The 16,277-nt window shown below is 40.7% G+C and overlaps 1 pseudogene; it reads left to right on the top strand.

The window, feature by feature from the left end:
* The first annotated feature begins 3,689 nt into the window (after window positions 1–3,689).
* On the top strand, window positions 3,690–5,995 carry LOC121450310 (annotated as a pseudogene).
* Window positions 5,996–16,277: the final 10,282 nt, after the last annotated feature.

Consider the following 16,277-nt stretch of genomic DNA (forward strand, 5'->3'; position numbering starts at 1 on the left):
GTTTGGGATAGTTTTCAACACAACAGCAAAGAAGCCAGATTTTACCAAATCGCTCTGAGACCTCGAGTTACCTGAGTCTAGAGACATAGTTCTAAATTATGCCACATAATGAACTGTATCAGAAGGCGGCTCTGAGGAATCCCCCTATCTAAATCCCAGGCTGCTGGTTGAGAGAACTCATTGGCTCTTAGCTTGTGAGTGATTCAGAAGCAGGGCTTGTCCACCTGGGTCTGTGTTAATCTGGAATCAGAATTTTTTCCAACCAAAGCCAGAACATTTCTCCGATCTGGAGAAGGTTTTGACAGCCAGGCCCATCTAATCTGGGAAGACCCAAGAGAGAGTCAAACTCTAAAGCCAACTTGAGTCAATTACCTTAGTGTTCCCTAAAGCAGGCTTTATTCAGCAGCTTTGGTTTGATTGCTTTTCAGGGAATTTTACACACACACACACACACACACACACACACACACTCAAGGGAGAGCAAATAAGGGGCATTGAAAGTATTCGTTGTGTTGAATAATTAATTGCTTCCTAAAATACAACTGACAGATCTGAACTGAGTTTCACCTGCTCCTGCTGGGACCCTAGAGCAGCAATTCTCCAACTTTCTTTCCTGCCTCCAGCAAAGAGAAATGTCTAGGCAATCGCCCTCTTACAGCCCCTTTGAAAGGAATGCTTAGAAATCACCCAATAAATGCAGAAGCTTTCTTGCAAGTGTTGTTTATTATTTCCGAGTGGTATGTTTTTGTAGCTGTAAAGAGCCAGGTCTCCATAACAGATGACAGAGTGTTAAAGGGATAGTCTTTGATTGCAAAACTCTGAAATTGTTGGGTTCATTAAAGAAGAGGTGCCAAAAGAATCCTTGGGGGGGGGGGGGGAATTCCCTTCTTTTTTTTCTTTAATTTGTTGATTTTTGCTCTAGAATGAAGTAAGTACTTTTCAGGCTCAGAGGAGAGCACCACTTGAAATGCCTCTTGTTTGGAAACAAGCATTTCTCTATGAGACAGGAGCCCAGTTTCCTTGTGAGCTGATGAAAGCCCAGTCTAGCTCCTTGTGGAATAAGTTACCCCGCAGCAATTAGTGATGGATTTAGGACATCAGCTCATTTCTAAACACTAAGCCCAGGTCACTTCTTCAGGGAGCATGTCCAGAAGCTTCTGCTATAGCTCACAACTGTGACTTCTTAGAAGGCTGATCTCAAGTGGAAGAATTTTAATAAGTGCCAGGGTATGAGGAAACTCATTTCCTGCAGAGAGAGAGAGAGTAACCAAAAGCTAGTCTTCACAGTGTTTCCAGCAACAGATGCTGTTGCAGATGCTGTCTGAATGCTGAGGTAGAACTCATACCTTAGCACCTGGGTTGTGCTGAATGATCAGTGTGTCCCTTGGCTTTCTGTTACTGTAACAAAAACCATGACCAAAAGTGACTTGAAGAGAAAAAGACTTCATTTGGCCTGTGTGTCCCAATTACAGTCCATCATTGAGGGAAATCAGGGCAGGAACTCAAGCAGGAAGCTGGAGGCAAGAACTGAAGCCAAGACTGTGAAGGAACACTGCGTACTGGATGGGCTCCATGCTTGTTCAGCCTGGTTTTGCATACACCCCATGATTACCACAGGGGGCTGAGCAACCTCACATCAATTATTAATCAAGAAAATGCCCCAAGATTGGCCTACAGGCCAATATAAAGGAACATTTTATCAACTAATATTTTTTTTCTTTCCAGGTGACTTTAAATTATGCCAAGTTGAAAAAATAATAAAAAAAAACAAAGCAAACAAATAAAAACATGATATCAAGTGACATTTTAGAATGTCACACACTTCTTCCTGTCTTGAGAAACTGTAAACTACCATAATCCTAATCCCCACTTGGTGCCTCATCCACCTCCTTCTCAGGCTGCCTTTGATTCTTCCATACTGATTTAAATACTCAAGTACTCAATAACTATCCCCTAAAAAAAAAAAGAAAAAAGAAAAAAAAAACAATGCTTTGATTTTCATAGCAGTGTGAATTATTGCTGTCTTTGGCAAGCTCAGTTGCTCTGACACTCACTCAGACCAGCAATTCTGTGCCTTGGTGCTCCTGCATATGACTCTGGGGAGGACTTCCATGACCCAGACCACAGCACTTTCTCATCCTTCATTCACCAGAGCCAGGGACTCTTAGTATAAAATCCCAAAAGGGGGCTGAAGAGAAGGCTCAGCAGTTAAGGGCACTTGCTTTCTTCCAGAGTACCTGAGTTCAATTCCCAGAACCCAACATGGCAGCTCACAAGTATCTACAACTCCAGTTAATGGAATCCTATGTCCTTTTCAGACCTCTGAGGGAACACATACAAACACAAATAGAAATCAAATATAAAGCATATTAAGTAGAAGAGTTTGGGTGAATATTATCTAAATACATTGCATGAATTTCTCAAAGAATTAAAAAAGTAAAATTTAAAAATAAGTCAAAATCTAAAAGAGAGAAAGGAAAAACAAAGGCACTAATGGAGGGAATGGTGACAGAGGAGCCCTTTAACAAAGAGCTTCTGGTGTATCTGTTTCCTTGGTTACAGGAAATAGAAAAAGGGAGCATGGAAGGCAAACACCTGCAGCATAAAAAGCTTCCATGAGAGACCAGACAAAGAATACCAGGCTCAGAGAAACTCCCCGAGCACCTACCAATCAAAGTGGGAAACTGAGCTGTTATTCTGATTGTCTAGGGCAAAAAGGACTCTTCTAGCCTAGAAACCCAATTGAAAGGAGTTTCTTTGATTGTCAGTTTCTGTTGAGCTGCGGTGATGATGGCTGTCACCCCTCACACACACACCCTCAAGTGTGACTGTGATGATACACATGAAACTCTTGGCCTTGCAGTAATAAACCATGGCTAGCTAGGAAAACCAGAGATCAGCATGCACAGAAATGCAGATGCCCTGGGGAGCCAAAGATTAACTTTCCTCTCCCTGAGAACCCTGCCTCGGCCTGCTTCCTATCTGGCTGACAATACAGGTTTAACAAGACAAGCAGAAGTGGACCCAGAAGGAGGTGGCCTCTGTGCACCACAGCAGCTCTGCCCATGTCAGTGCTTTCTATTTCATTAGTAGGTACTGGCAGAATGTGTTCTGACTAACCCTATGCTTCTCACTGTAGGTCAGTCCCATTACAATGTGGAAAACATGCATATGGATGCTCACATTCAAGAAAGAATCCCCAAAATATCCATTCATTAGATTAGAGAGGAGGAGAAATAAACCCAATAAAAAGCACACTCCAGCTGTTAGCTGGATGCTATACACTGGCCCCACTTGCTGATCCAGGAAATTCAAGGAGTTGCTATAGTATGTCATGTCACACTACCAGGCAGTCTCTTGAGATGAATTCACCTTTACACAAGGCAGGCAGCTGAGACTGCCTGCTCTCCTGCAGGTTAAAAGGCTTTTCACGTGGAGTAGGGCTCTCTGAGTGTACATTAGCTACAAAAGAATCCCCACACTGATTGCTGCAGCAATCGGATTTCCAGAAATAGATTCACCTTAATCCCTCTTTGTATTTTCCAGAGTTGAAGATGAACTTCCAAGGGACTTGACTTAGCTTTTATTTATTTATTTTTATCCTTCTTTTCACAAGTGATTGACTGCCCTAGTGTTGCTTTCAGATCAGTGTTATTTTGGGCACAACTTCAAGAAAGCCAACCGTATACATGGAGGAGCAGCGGATGGCAGCAAAGTTCAGCTCCTTTCCTGATGAAAAAAGAGACTTCTCGGGGAGTGAAAAGGATGGAAAGAACCCACACAGGCGCCAAGGTCACTGAAAGTTCAAGGATTTGACTACACAAGCTGATGCTGGCAGATGCAGAACATCTCGAAGACTTTAAAGGCAGACTTGCAGATTTTAAAATACTGGCCCCACTGCTCAGCTTGCAGACATCACAACTAATATAGTTAACCACTGCACCTCAAAACTCAAATGTTTAACAATAGAAGTAGTATGAAGCCAGAATACGAAAGCATCACTTATAACAAAGGGTCTTTGTTGATGAATTAACGTTCTCCTGTCAGGGGAGCTGCTTTCCAGTCCTAGCTTATAACCCACTTTCAAAGCTTCCTTTCTCTCCTGCCTCAGGCACCCCTCTTGGTTGCCACAAAGTATGTTGAGCTCCAGACCTCCTGAAAAGCTGATCACCTACTTGCCTCATTATCCTCATGACTCACAAGAGGCAGAACTCCCCTGAGAGTGGCTCATAACTGAACCCATCAGTCCCCTGCCACCACAAGAGGAAAGAGCATCTAATTTAACACCAGTGTTCGAAGGTTGTGATGTAAAATGTGAGCAGCAGAGTTTGGGAACATTAGGTGACACCCACATTTAGAGAACCCCAATCATTATTTTTTCTTCCCACTGGTTCCACGGTGTATTAGAGACACAATACAATTTTAATTTACCCCAGGAACTGAGTAACAAAACACGCTGAAGTCTTATCTTACTGAAATAGATCTGAGTTTTTTTTGAGATCCTTTCCGGGTTTCTAATTCTTCAGTGAGCACGCCCCACATCCCCACCCCAGCATTAGGGTTCAACTGTGCCCTCCTCCAACCCCAAATGCCTAACTTGGATCCAACAAAAGGAAACTTCTTTGTATGTGGAAGAAAAAAAAATAACTACTACAGGAACAACAAAAAACTAGCAACCTTCCCACACATCTATTTCATGGAACTAAATCAACTGAGGTAACTAGATGACTGCTTACTGCAATCAGAGGCCTGGGAGAGCTATTTCTTAACACATTTTCATCGTCATTGTACAAAGCAATGAAAGCATGCCAAGTCTCATGGAAGAAATCTAAAATGAAAATCAACTGAAGTACCCAAATTGAACTCTTGTACTGTAGTCCCCTAACTCAGTCTCCTGAGGAATGCAGAGGAAAGAAACATCTGCCTCACTCGATGATTATTTGTGGCAGAATGGTAGACTAAATATTAAAAGAAGACAATTCTCTTTATGTGAGCCATCTTTGTAAAAACAGAATATGACAGAAAATGATATTATCTGGTCTGGGAAATGGTGTTTGTTGATGACATTTATTGATATTTATTTTCTACTCTTTAATAATTATTCTTTATTCTTGAAAAATTCATACATTAATACAGTGAAATATGATCAGATTATTTCATTCCCCTTCTCCAGCTCCTTTTATATCCCTGTCTATTTGGTCCCTCTCCAATTTTATGTTGCCTTACATAGGGCTCCTATTGCGGTGAACACCATTACCAAAAGAAACTTTGGGAGAAAAAAGTGTATTTCTTCTTACAACTTTCACGTAATAATTCATCACTGAAGGAAGTCAGTACAAAAACCTGTCAGCAGGAGCTAATGCAGAAGTCATGGAGGAGTGCTGCTCACTGGCATGTTTTCAAGGTTTACTCAACTTTCTTTCTTACAGTACCCAGAACAACTTTCACATGGGTGCTGTGTGCCCACGCAGAGCATATCAGTGATCAATCCTGAAAATATTCCATGTGCCAAAGTGGTGGAGGCACTTTCTCAACTGAGGTTCCCTCCTCTAAAATTACTATAGCTGATAGCAACATATATGTCTTCTTCTTCTTCTTCTTCTTCTTCTTCTTCTTCTTCTTCTTCTTCTTCTTCTCCTTTCTCCTCCTCCTCCTACTCTCCCCCTTCTCCTCTTTCTTCACTCAATCCAATTAGTGCTGTTAAGAATGTGAGCCAAATCCTGGGGCAGGGGCAACCTACCAACAGCCAACTTTAAAAGGAATAAAAGGTTCTGCTTCATAGGTCCTGGTGCTTCCACACAGGCATGCTCCAGATATTTCATATGCTCCTACATCTGCACAGTGGCTGGCAGGTAGACTGAGACTTTTGAAGAAGAAGCATACAGTTGTCATTAATTTTCAACACCACTGGGAACCTACCTGCATGATGATGGACAAGGTGCTATACAGCATCCACAAAAAGAAATGGAAGATAGATCTTCCTCATCTTGTATGAGCCCTGCTTGGATATTTCTGGTTTTTTTTTTTAATCTCATATTTTTGGTTGTGAGCCTAGCCTTAAACAGCCTAGCCATCTCTCCAACCCCACTTTTTTTTTTTTAATCTTATAGGCATCTACCTTCCAACAATATGAACATCTACCATGCTCAGCCAGATGACCTGATGATCATGCAATGCTGTAACACCCATTGCCTCCCAGAGAATCACCAGATGAAATACTGTTTCTATCATGGCCTCCCTTGGTCACAGCTTATTGCTGAGGACAGAGATGAGAAGATTATTAGTTATGTCCTGGTCAATTCAATATAATTTAAGAGGTGATATAGATGTTCTCTTTGTGTTTTTTAATGTCATGCGGTTTCATTTGTTTGTTTCTTTTTTGTTTGTTTTTGCATGATGAGGTAAAGGATTACTAGTCTGTGCCACAACTTTAAGTATATATATGTTGGTGTTGACCATTCTATATTGTTTACTAGACCTCATATATTCCCAAACTTTATAAATTCAATATCTATCTATAAAGTTGCCTAGAGTTATATCTTTAAGTATTTGTTTTCATTTTATGACAACTTTAGTTTCTTTTAATTCAAGCATTACAAATATTCTCTCATACACATCCTTTCTGAAAGTCTACATCTAGAGGTGTTTACTCCTCGCTGTCTCCTGGTTTCTCCCTGAGTGTTATCAATTGTAGTCAGAGCTCTCACACACTGTAGAATCTGTTTCTGTGGTTTCCTAGGATCACTGCGAATGTCTATCCTTTTGCACTGAACTACCTGGAGTTTCTAGAATAGAGTCACCCTTGCTTATTTGGTTTAGCCAACCAGAGTACAGATAATTTGCTGAAGGAACTTATGATGAAAAATTGAGAATAAGTTAAAGAAATGGAAAAGAGTGTGGGAAACTCAAAGGTTGATGTGTTTGATTATAGTCCCAGCATGCAGAAGGCTGAAACAAGGGAATCGTGAGTTTACCCGCCTTCTATAAAGTGATACCCTTTTCTCAGAAAAGCAAGACTTTAAAAAAAATATGAACAACAACAACAACAAAATCTAAGTGTTTTTAACAGAAATAAATGCTGAGAACAACTGAGTAAAATGGAAAGAACACTGATGAGTTCAAAGAGAAAAACAGAATAATGAGGTACTGGATCTCAACCTTCCTCAGGGGCACAGGAGCTGTCCCAGGTGCATTCACAAATGGGTGGAGTTCAGTGAGGACTGTAGTACTTATGGAAACATGAGCAGGGCTTGTTATCTGACAAAGAGAAGGGGAATGATGGTGTAGTGAAAGAGAAGATACTGAAAACTGTCATCTTGGAAAAAAAGTGTGCTCCAGAGAAGTATTGCTGGAAGTATGAGGGAACAGAAGTTGCAAGGTTAGTCCCTATGTACTGTTTGGTTAAAAGCATCGCCTAAGCTCCCTAATACCCCTTTATACAAAGAGTCTGGAATAGTTAGTTGGGGTTTCACCCCAACCCCCTGGGATCCATATTGAAACGTTGAGCAGAAAACTCCATTCCAAGTCCCTTCCCCTGGGAGTGTCCACAGTCCAGACTCCACCTCCAAGAAAGCCTGCCAAATGGTGATCCCTCCCAGGGAGGATCAAGACCACACCCACAGGCTATTTAAACTGCCCCTGAGAGAATGAAGATGTGGTCTTCTAGTTTTCTGTCCTGTTGTCTTTTGGTTCTCTGTTCTCCTCTCCGTATTTTGCCAGGGAACCACCTGGGAGTGCTACCATCCATTAAACCTGGGCTCTTTCCTAATTTGGTCTGATCAGGTTTGATTTGGTGCATAGGTTTGCCGGCTAAAGAAAAAAAATACTTAACATGTACTTACCTGCTTTGTATTTTAAATGACTTTTCTTTTCTAACTTAAAAATGTATTTTCTTGCCCTCCTCCCCCAGCTCCTTCTGCAGGGTTGTCTTTCTTATACACGACCCCCCCCCCCAAGCCTGCCATTTCTGCAAGGTCCTTTGCTCAGGAACAGTTTTCTGCTCCTACACTAAGGCTACCCACCCAGAGCGGTGAGTCCCTGCCTACCAGGCAAGCCTCAAGGACCCCCAAAAGGGAGCACGTGCACCTTCAGCTTGTGTGGCAGAGTGTCCTGTGCTCTACTCGTCCCCACCCTGCCCACCAAGTTCCCCCTTTTGTCCGCGGGTCATTTGACTACCAGGCGTCCATGTTTTGGTGCTGAGGAGTTCCATCTGGATGGGATGGTTCCTGCTTCAACACTGAAGAGATACACCCAGAGAGTCAGTCACAGCAAAGAATGGACCAAGACACCAGGCCTCTCCTGGCTCCATTTGAAAGAAGAGATAGGAAGGCGCCAATGCAAGAATTCCTCCAACAACCTGAAAGGCAACATGACATCACCAGAATCCAGGGATCCCGAAATAAGAAGAATTGTACACCCTACTCAAGAAGAATTAGAAGAAATCGACTCAAAAGTGAATTATATGAAAATAATAGAAGACCTTAAACAGGAGGTGAAAAACTGCCATAAACAATTAGAGATTACAAACAAAAAGGTAGAGGAAATGAATAAATCGCTCAAAGATACCCAAGAAAACCAAGAGAAACAAGAAAAAGCAATCAAACAGGTAAGGGAAGTGGTGCAAGACTTGAAGAATGAAATGGAAGTAATGAAGAAAACACAAACCAAGGGAAGGATGGAGATGGAAAATATGGGTAAACGAACAGGAACTACAAAGACAAGTACTAACAACAGATTACAAGACATAGAAGAAAGATTGTCAGACATTGAAGATACCATAGAGAAAATAAACACACTGAACAAAGAAAACAGCAAAACCAACAAATTCTCATCACAAAACATTCAGGAAATATGGGACACAATAAAAGACCAAACCTAAGAATAATTGGGATAGAAGAAGGAGAAGAAGTACAGCTCAATGGTCCAGAAAATATATTTAATAAAATTATAGAAGAAAACTTTCCCAACCTAAAGAAAAGTATTCCAATGAAGGTTCAAGAAGCATACAGAACACCGAAAGACTGGACCAATAAAAAAAAAATCTCCTTGCCATATAATAATCAAAACACAAAATATACAGAATAAAGAAAGAATATTAAGAGCTGCAAAAGAAAAAGGGCAAGTGACTTATAAAGGTAAACCTATCAGACTTACACCTGACTTCTCCATGGAAACCATGAAAGCAAGAAGGTCCTGGATAGATGTACTGCAGAAACTGAGAGACCATGGATGCAAGCCCAGACTACTATACCCAGCCAAGCTTTCGTTCACTATAAATGGAGAAAACAAAATTTTCCAGGATAAAAACAAATTTAAACAATACGTAGCCACAAATCCAGCCTTACAGAAAGTAATAGAAGGAAAATCACAAACCAAGGAGTCCAACAATGACCACAATAACTCAAACATCTAGAGACCCTTCACCAGCACAACTCAAAGAAGGGAAACACACAAACTCTACTACTAAAAAAGTGACCGGAGTTAACAACCATTGGTCATTAATATCACTTAATGTCAATGGACTCAACTCACCTATAGAAGGCACAGGCTAAGAGATTGGATACAAAAACAGGATCCAACATTCTACTGTTTACAAGAAACACATCTCAACCACAAAGACAGGCACCTACTCAGAGTAAAGGGATGGGAAAAGAATTATCAAGCAAATGGACCTAAGAAACAAGCAGGTGTAGCCATACTAATTTCTAACAAAGTTGACTTCAAACGTAAATCAATCAGAAGAGATGGAGAGGGACATTTTATACTCATAACAGGAACAATTCATCAGGATGAAGTCTCAATCCTGAACATCTACGCCCCTAATATAAAAGCACCCACGTACATAAAAGAAACATTACTAAAACTCAAGGTTGCCATCAAACCACACACACTAATAGTAGGAGACTTCAACACTCCTCTCTCACCAATGGACAGGTCAATCAGACAGAAACCTAACAGAGAAATAAGAGAATTAATGGAGGTAATGAATCAAATGGACTTAACAGACATCTATAGAACATTCCACCCAAATAGGAAAGAATATACCTTCTTCTCTGCAGCTCATGGAACCTTCTCGAAAATTGACCACATACTCGGTAACAAAGCAAACTTACACAGTTACAAAAAAATATTCGTAAAAAAAAAATATTCGTAACCTCCTGTGTCTTATCACATCACCATGGATAAAAGTTAGAATTCAACAACAATGCTACCCCCAGAAAGCCTACAAACTCATGGAAACTGAACAGTCAACTACTGAACCACACCTGGATCAAGGAAGAAATAAAGAAAGAAATTAAAGTCTTCCTTGAATTCAATGAAAATAAAGAGACAACCTACTCAAACTTATGGGCCACTATGAAAGCAGTCCTAAGAGGAAAGTTCATAGCACTAAGTGCCCACTTAAAGAAAACAGAGAAAGCACACATTGGAGACTTAACAGTCCACCTGAAAGCTCTAAGAAAAAAAAGAAGCAGACTCACCTAGGGGGAGTAGAAGACTAGAAATAATCAAACTGAGGGTGAAAATCAACAAAATAGAAACACAGAAAACAATACAAAGAATCAATGAAACAAAAAGCTGGTTCCTGGAGAAAATCAACAAGATTGATAAACCCCTATCCAAACTAATCAAACGGCAGAGGGAGAATATGCAAATTAATAACATCAGAAATGAAAAGGGGAACATAACCACAGACACAGAGGAAATTCAGAGAATCATTAGATCTTCCTGCAAAAGCCTATATGCCACAAAACTGGAAAATGTAAAGGAAATGGACACTTTTTTAGATAAATACCATATACCAAAGTTAAACCAGGACCAGGTGAACAATCTAAATAGACCTGTTAGTCGCAAAGAATTAGAAGCTGTTATCAAAAACCTCCATACCAAAAAGGCCCAGGACCAGATGGTTTCAATGCGGAATTCTACCAGAACTTCCAAGAAGAGCTAATACCTATACTCCTTAATGTATTTCACAATATAGAAACAGAAGAGTCATTGTCAAAATTCCTTTTATGAAGCTACAGTCACTCTGATACAAAAACCACACAAAGACTCAACCAAGAAAGAGAATTACAGGCCAATCTCACTCATGAACATCGACGCAAAAATTCTCAACAAAATACTGGCAAACCGTATCCAAGAACACATTAGAAAAATTATCCATTATGATCAAGTAGGCTTCATCCCAGAGATACAGGGCTGGTTCAACATACCAAAATCTATCATTGTAATCCATCATTTAAATAAACTGAAAGAAAAAAAACATATGATCATTTCATTAGATGCTGAAAAAAGCTTTTGACAAAATTCAACATCCCTTTATGATAAAAGTCTTGGAGAGATTAGGGATACAAGGGTTATACCTAAATATAATAAAAGCTATTTACAGCAAACCGACAGCTAATATCAAACTAAACAGAGAGAAACTCAAAGCCATCCCACTAAAATCAGGAACTCGACAAGGCTGTCCACTCTCTCCATACCTCTTCAATATAGTGCTTGAAGTTTTAGCAATAGCAATAAGACAACATAAGGGGATCAAGGGGATTCATATTGGAAAGGAAGAGGTTAAACTTTCATTATTTGCAGATGATATGAGAGTGTACATAAGCGACCCCAAAAACTCCACCAAAGAACTCCTACAGCTGATAAACACCTTTAGTAATGTGGCAGGATACAAGATCAACTCCAAAAACTCAGTCGCCCTCCTATACACAAAGGATATGGAAGCAGAGAGGGAAATCAGAGAAGCATCATCTTTCATGATAGCCACAAACAGCATAAAATACCTTGGGGTAACTCTAACCAAGGAAGTGAAATATCTATATGACAAGAACTTGAAGGCATTGAAGAAAGAAATTGATGAGGATACCAGAAAATGGAAGGACCTCCCTTGCTCTTGGATTGGGAGGATCAACACAGTAAAAATGGCAATTCTATCCATGGCAATTTATAGATTCAATGCAATCCCCATCAAGGTCCCATCAAAATTCTTCACAGATCTTGAGAAGACAATAATCAACTTTATATGGAAAAACAAAAAACCAGGATAGCCAAAACAGTCTTATACAATAAAGGAACTTCTGGAGGCATTACCATCCCTGACTTCAAACTCTATTACAGAGCTACAGTAATAAAAACAGTGTGGTACTGGCATAAAAATAGAGAAGTCGACCAATGGAATCGTATAGAAGACCCGGATTTTAACCCACAAACCTATGAACACCTCATTTTCGATAAAGGAGCTAAAAGTATACAATGGAAGAAAGAAAGCATCTTCAACAAATGGTGCTGGCACAACTGGATGTCAACCTGTAGAAGAATGAAAATAGACCCGTATCTATCACCATGGACAAAACTCAAGTCCAAATGGATCAAAGACCTTACTATCAGTCAGAACACATTGAACCTGATAGAAGAGAAAGTGGGAAGTACCCTACAGCAGATGGGCACAGGAGATCGCTTCCTATGTGTAACCCCAACAGCACAGACATTAAGGGCAACATTGAATAAATGGGACCAACTAAAACTGAGAAGCTTCTGAAAAGCAAAGGACACTATCACCAAGACTAAAAGGCAACCTACTAACTGGGAGAAGATCTTCACCAACCCCGCAACAGACAAAGGTCTGATCTCCAAAATATATAGAGAACTCAGGAAACTAGACTTTAAAATTCTAATTAACCCAATTAAAAAATGGGGCACTGAACTGAACAGAGAATTCTCAACAGAAGAAGTTCAAATGGCCAAAAGACACTTAAAGTCATGCTCAACCTCCTTAGCAATCAGGGAAATGCAAATCAAAACAACTTTGAGATATCATCTTACACCTGTCAGAATGGCTAAAGTCAAAAACACCAAGGATAGCCTTTGCTGGAGAGGTTGTGGATGAAGACCACCCTCATCCATTGCTGGTGGGAATGCAAACTTGTGCAACCAATTTGGAAAGCAGTGTAGCGGTTTCTCAGGAAATTCGGGATCAACCTACCCCTGGACCCTGTAATATCACTCTTGGGAATATACCCAAGAGAGGCCTTATCATACAACAAAAGTATATGCTCTACGATGTTCATAGCAGCATTGTTCGTAATAGCCAGAACCTGGAAACAACCTAGATGCCCTTCAATAGAAGAATGGATGAAGAAAGTGTGGAATATATACACATTAGAGCACTACGCTGCAGTAAAAAACAATGACTTCTCGAATTTTGCATGCAAATGGATGGAAATAGAAAACACTATCCTGAGTGAGGTAACCCAGACCCAAAAAGATGAACATGGGATGTACTCACTCATAATTGGTTTCTAGCCATAAATAAAGGTCAGTGAGTCTATAATTTGATACCCTAAAGAAGCTAAATAAAAAGGTGAACCCAAAGAAAAACATATAGTTGTTATCCTGGGTATGGGAAGTAGACAAGATTGCCGGGCAAAAAATTGGGAACCTTGGGGTGGGGTGGGATGTGGGTAAGGGGAGATGGGGTGAGAAAAGTAAGAAGAGGAGTATTGGGGGAACTTGGGGAAACGGGATGATTGGGAGAAAGGAAGGTTGGATAGAGGAGCAGGGAATCACATAACTTAATTAAGGGAGCCATCTTAGGGTTGGCAAGAGACTTGAACCTAGAGGGGCTCCCAGGTGTCCAGGGTGATGTCCCCAATTAGCTCTTTGTGCAGCTGAGGATAGGGAACCTGAAATGACCCTATCCTATAGCCATACGGATGAATATCTTGCATATCACCATAGAACCTTCATCTGGCGATGGATGGAGATAGAGACAGAGACCCACACTGGAGCACTGAACTGAGCTCCCAATGTCCCAATGAGGAGCAGAAGGAGGGAGAACATGAGCAAAGAAGTCTGGACCACAAGGGGTGCACCCACCTACGGAGACAGTGGGGCTGATCTATTGGGAGCTCACCAAGGCCAGCTGGACTGTGACTGAAAACGCATGGGATAAAACCGAACTCTCTGAATATGGCGGACAATGAGGGCTGCTGAGAAGCCAAGGTCAATGGCACGGGGTTTTGATCCTACTTCATGTTCTGGCTTTGTGGGAGCCTAGCCAGTTTGGATGTTCACCTTCCTAGACCAGGATGGAGGGGGAGGACTTTGGACTTTCCACGAGGCAGGGAACCCTGACTGCTCTTCAGACTGGAGAGGGAGGGGGACAGGAGTGGGGGGAGGGGAGAGGTCTGGGAGGAGGGGGAGGGAAATGGGAGGTTGGGAGGAGGCGGAAATTTTTTTTTTCAATAAAAAAAATGTATTTTCTTTTTTTGTGTGTGTTTGGATGTTTTGCCTCCATGTATGCCTGTGTGCCACAAATGTGCAGTTTTTACAGAGACAAAAAAAAAGACATCAGATCCCCAGGAACTGAGGTTACAGATGCTTACAAGCAACTATGATCACGTAGGGAATGAAACCTCGTTCCTCTGGAAAAGCATCAAGTGCTCTTAACCGCTAAGCCATGTATCTCTCCAGCACTTTCTTTTGTAACTGTTAAAAGATGAAGTGCTTAAATAGGTAACCTACAAAGTAATGCTAATAAAGTTTTGAATGTCAAGAAAGATTTGCTACTGCAGAGGCATGAGATGGGAAGACTACAAGTGAAATCGAGTAACACAGAGACAAAAACAAGATATCGCCGGCTGTGGTGGTGATCGCCTCTAATCCCAGCACTTGGGAGGCAGAGGTAAGCGGATCTCTGGGAGTTTGAGGCCAGCCTGATCTACAAGAGCTAGTTCCCAGACAGGCACCAAAGCTACAGAGAAACCCTGTCTCGAAAAAACAAAACAAAAAAAAAAATCATGGAACATGAACAGATATCATAGAACATGATTTCAGTCACATTTTACATCCATGGTCTTTCCTCATTAAACACTCACTTCAAAGTTGAAGACATATCCACCCAATGAAATGAAATTAAATGTAATGAAAGTAGTGTTGCTATGTGTAGTACAAAGATACTTAGATTTTTCAAGGACTGTGTTTCACTGTACAGTGTTCGATTAATGGCACTTAAACACAGTATCCAAAATCTAATTTTATTTCTATTATTGTGATAAGGTCATGACCAAATGCAGCTTGGGAGGAAAGAGATTATTTGCCTTACACTTCTGGGTAACAGTCCATCACTGAGGGAAGTCATGGCAGGAACTCAAGAAAGTCATGTCCCTGGAGGCAGTAACAGAAGCAGAGGCCAAGGAATAATGCTGCCTATTGGCTTGCTCCCCTCTCCTTGCTCAGCTTACTTCCTGGTTCTTCCCACATCAATCATTAAACAAGAAAATTCCCCACAGGGAATGAAGAGATAGATCAGCAATTAAGAGCACTTGCTCTCCCAGAGAACTAAAATTTGATTTTCAACACCCAAATGGGGGATCACAACTATGTTTACCTCTAGTTCCAGGGGATGAACACCTTTTCTGTCCTTTGTGGATACTAGGCATTCACATTGTGCACAGACATGTGCATATAAAAAGGAACAAAAGAACAAGGAAAATGCCCCACAGATTTGTCTACAGGACAACCTGATAGAGTCATTCTCTCAAATGAAGTATCCTCCTCCTGGACCACTGAGTTCGTGTCAAGTTGACAAAAACTAACCAGTCCAGTTACCATCCATGATCATGATCCTGTGGGACCATCAGCTGACTTAGCATCTTCAACAATGAATTAAATAGCATGCTCTGATTATATAGATTTAATGTTTTCTTAAGGCTTTCTGTCATTTCCCATCAAGCAAGTTATATATGACTTATAAAATAATATGTCTGGATGTGGAGGTGCATACCTGTGATCCCAGCACTCAGAAGTAGAGGTAGTATAAACTCAGGCTCTGCCCAACCTAGGCTGCATAGCAAGGCCCTGCCCCATTCCCTCTATAAATAAAATACCAATATTAATAATGCCATGAATGTTATCTCATGAATAAAATAAGGAATTTCATTGATTAGATTATTCCTTTCTATGTTTAGAAACAAACAACAAAAAGAACTTTGCAATGATAGCTGTGACAATGTTAAAATGTGGCCCCAACTTTTCACATACCTCCCTCAAAAGTAGAGAATTTATTTTCCCACCTTAAGCCTGGGTAAATTTGTGGTTGTCTTGATGGTAACTTATGGCAGACCATCGGTAAGTGTTTAATATCTACATTTACATTTCATTTGAAAGCGTGTATAGTTGTTTTTTATTGGAGAAAAAGATAATCACTACCCTTGGCAGCAACCACGCTCCATTTACTCCTTTTAGAATGTGCAATTAGTCAGATGGCA

This window comes from Microtus oregoni, unplaced genomic scaffold (genome assembly GCF_018167655.1).
Source record: "Microtus oregoni isolate MIOR12 unplaced genomic scaffold, Mior012 000007F_ref0000211, whole genome shotgun sequence".
Classification (NCBI taxonomy): domain Eukaryota; kingdom Metazoa; phylum Chordata; class Mammalia; order Rodentia; family Cricetidae; genus Microtus; species Microtus oregoni.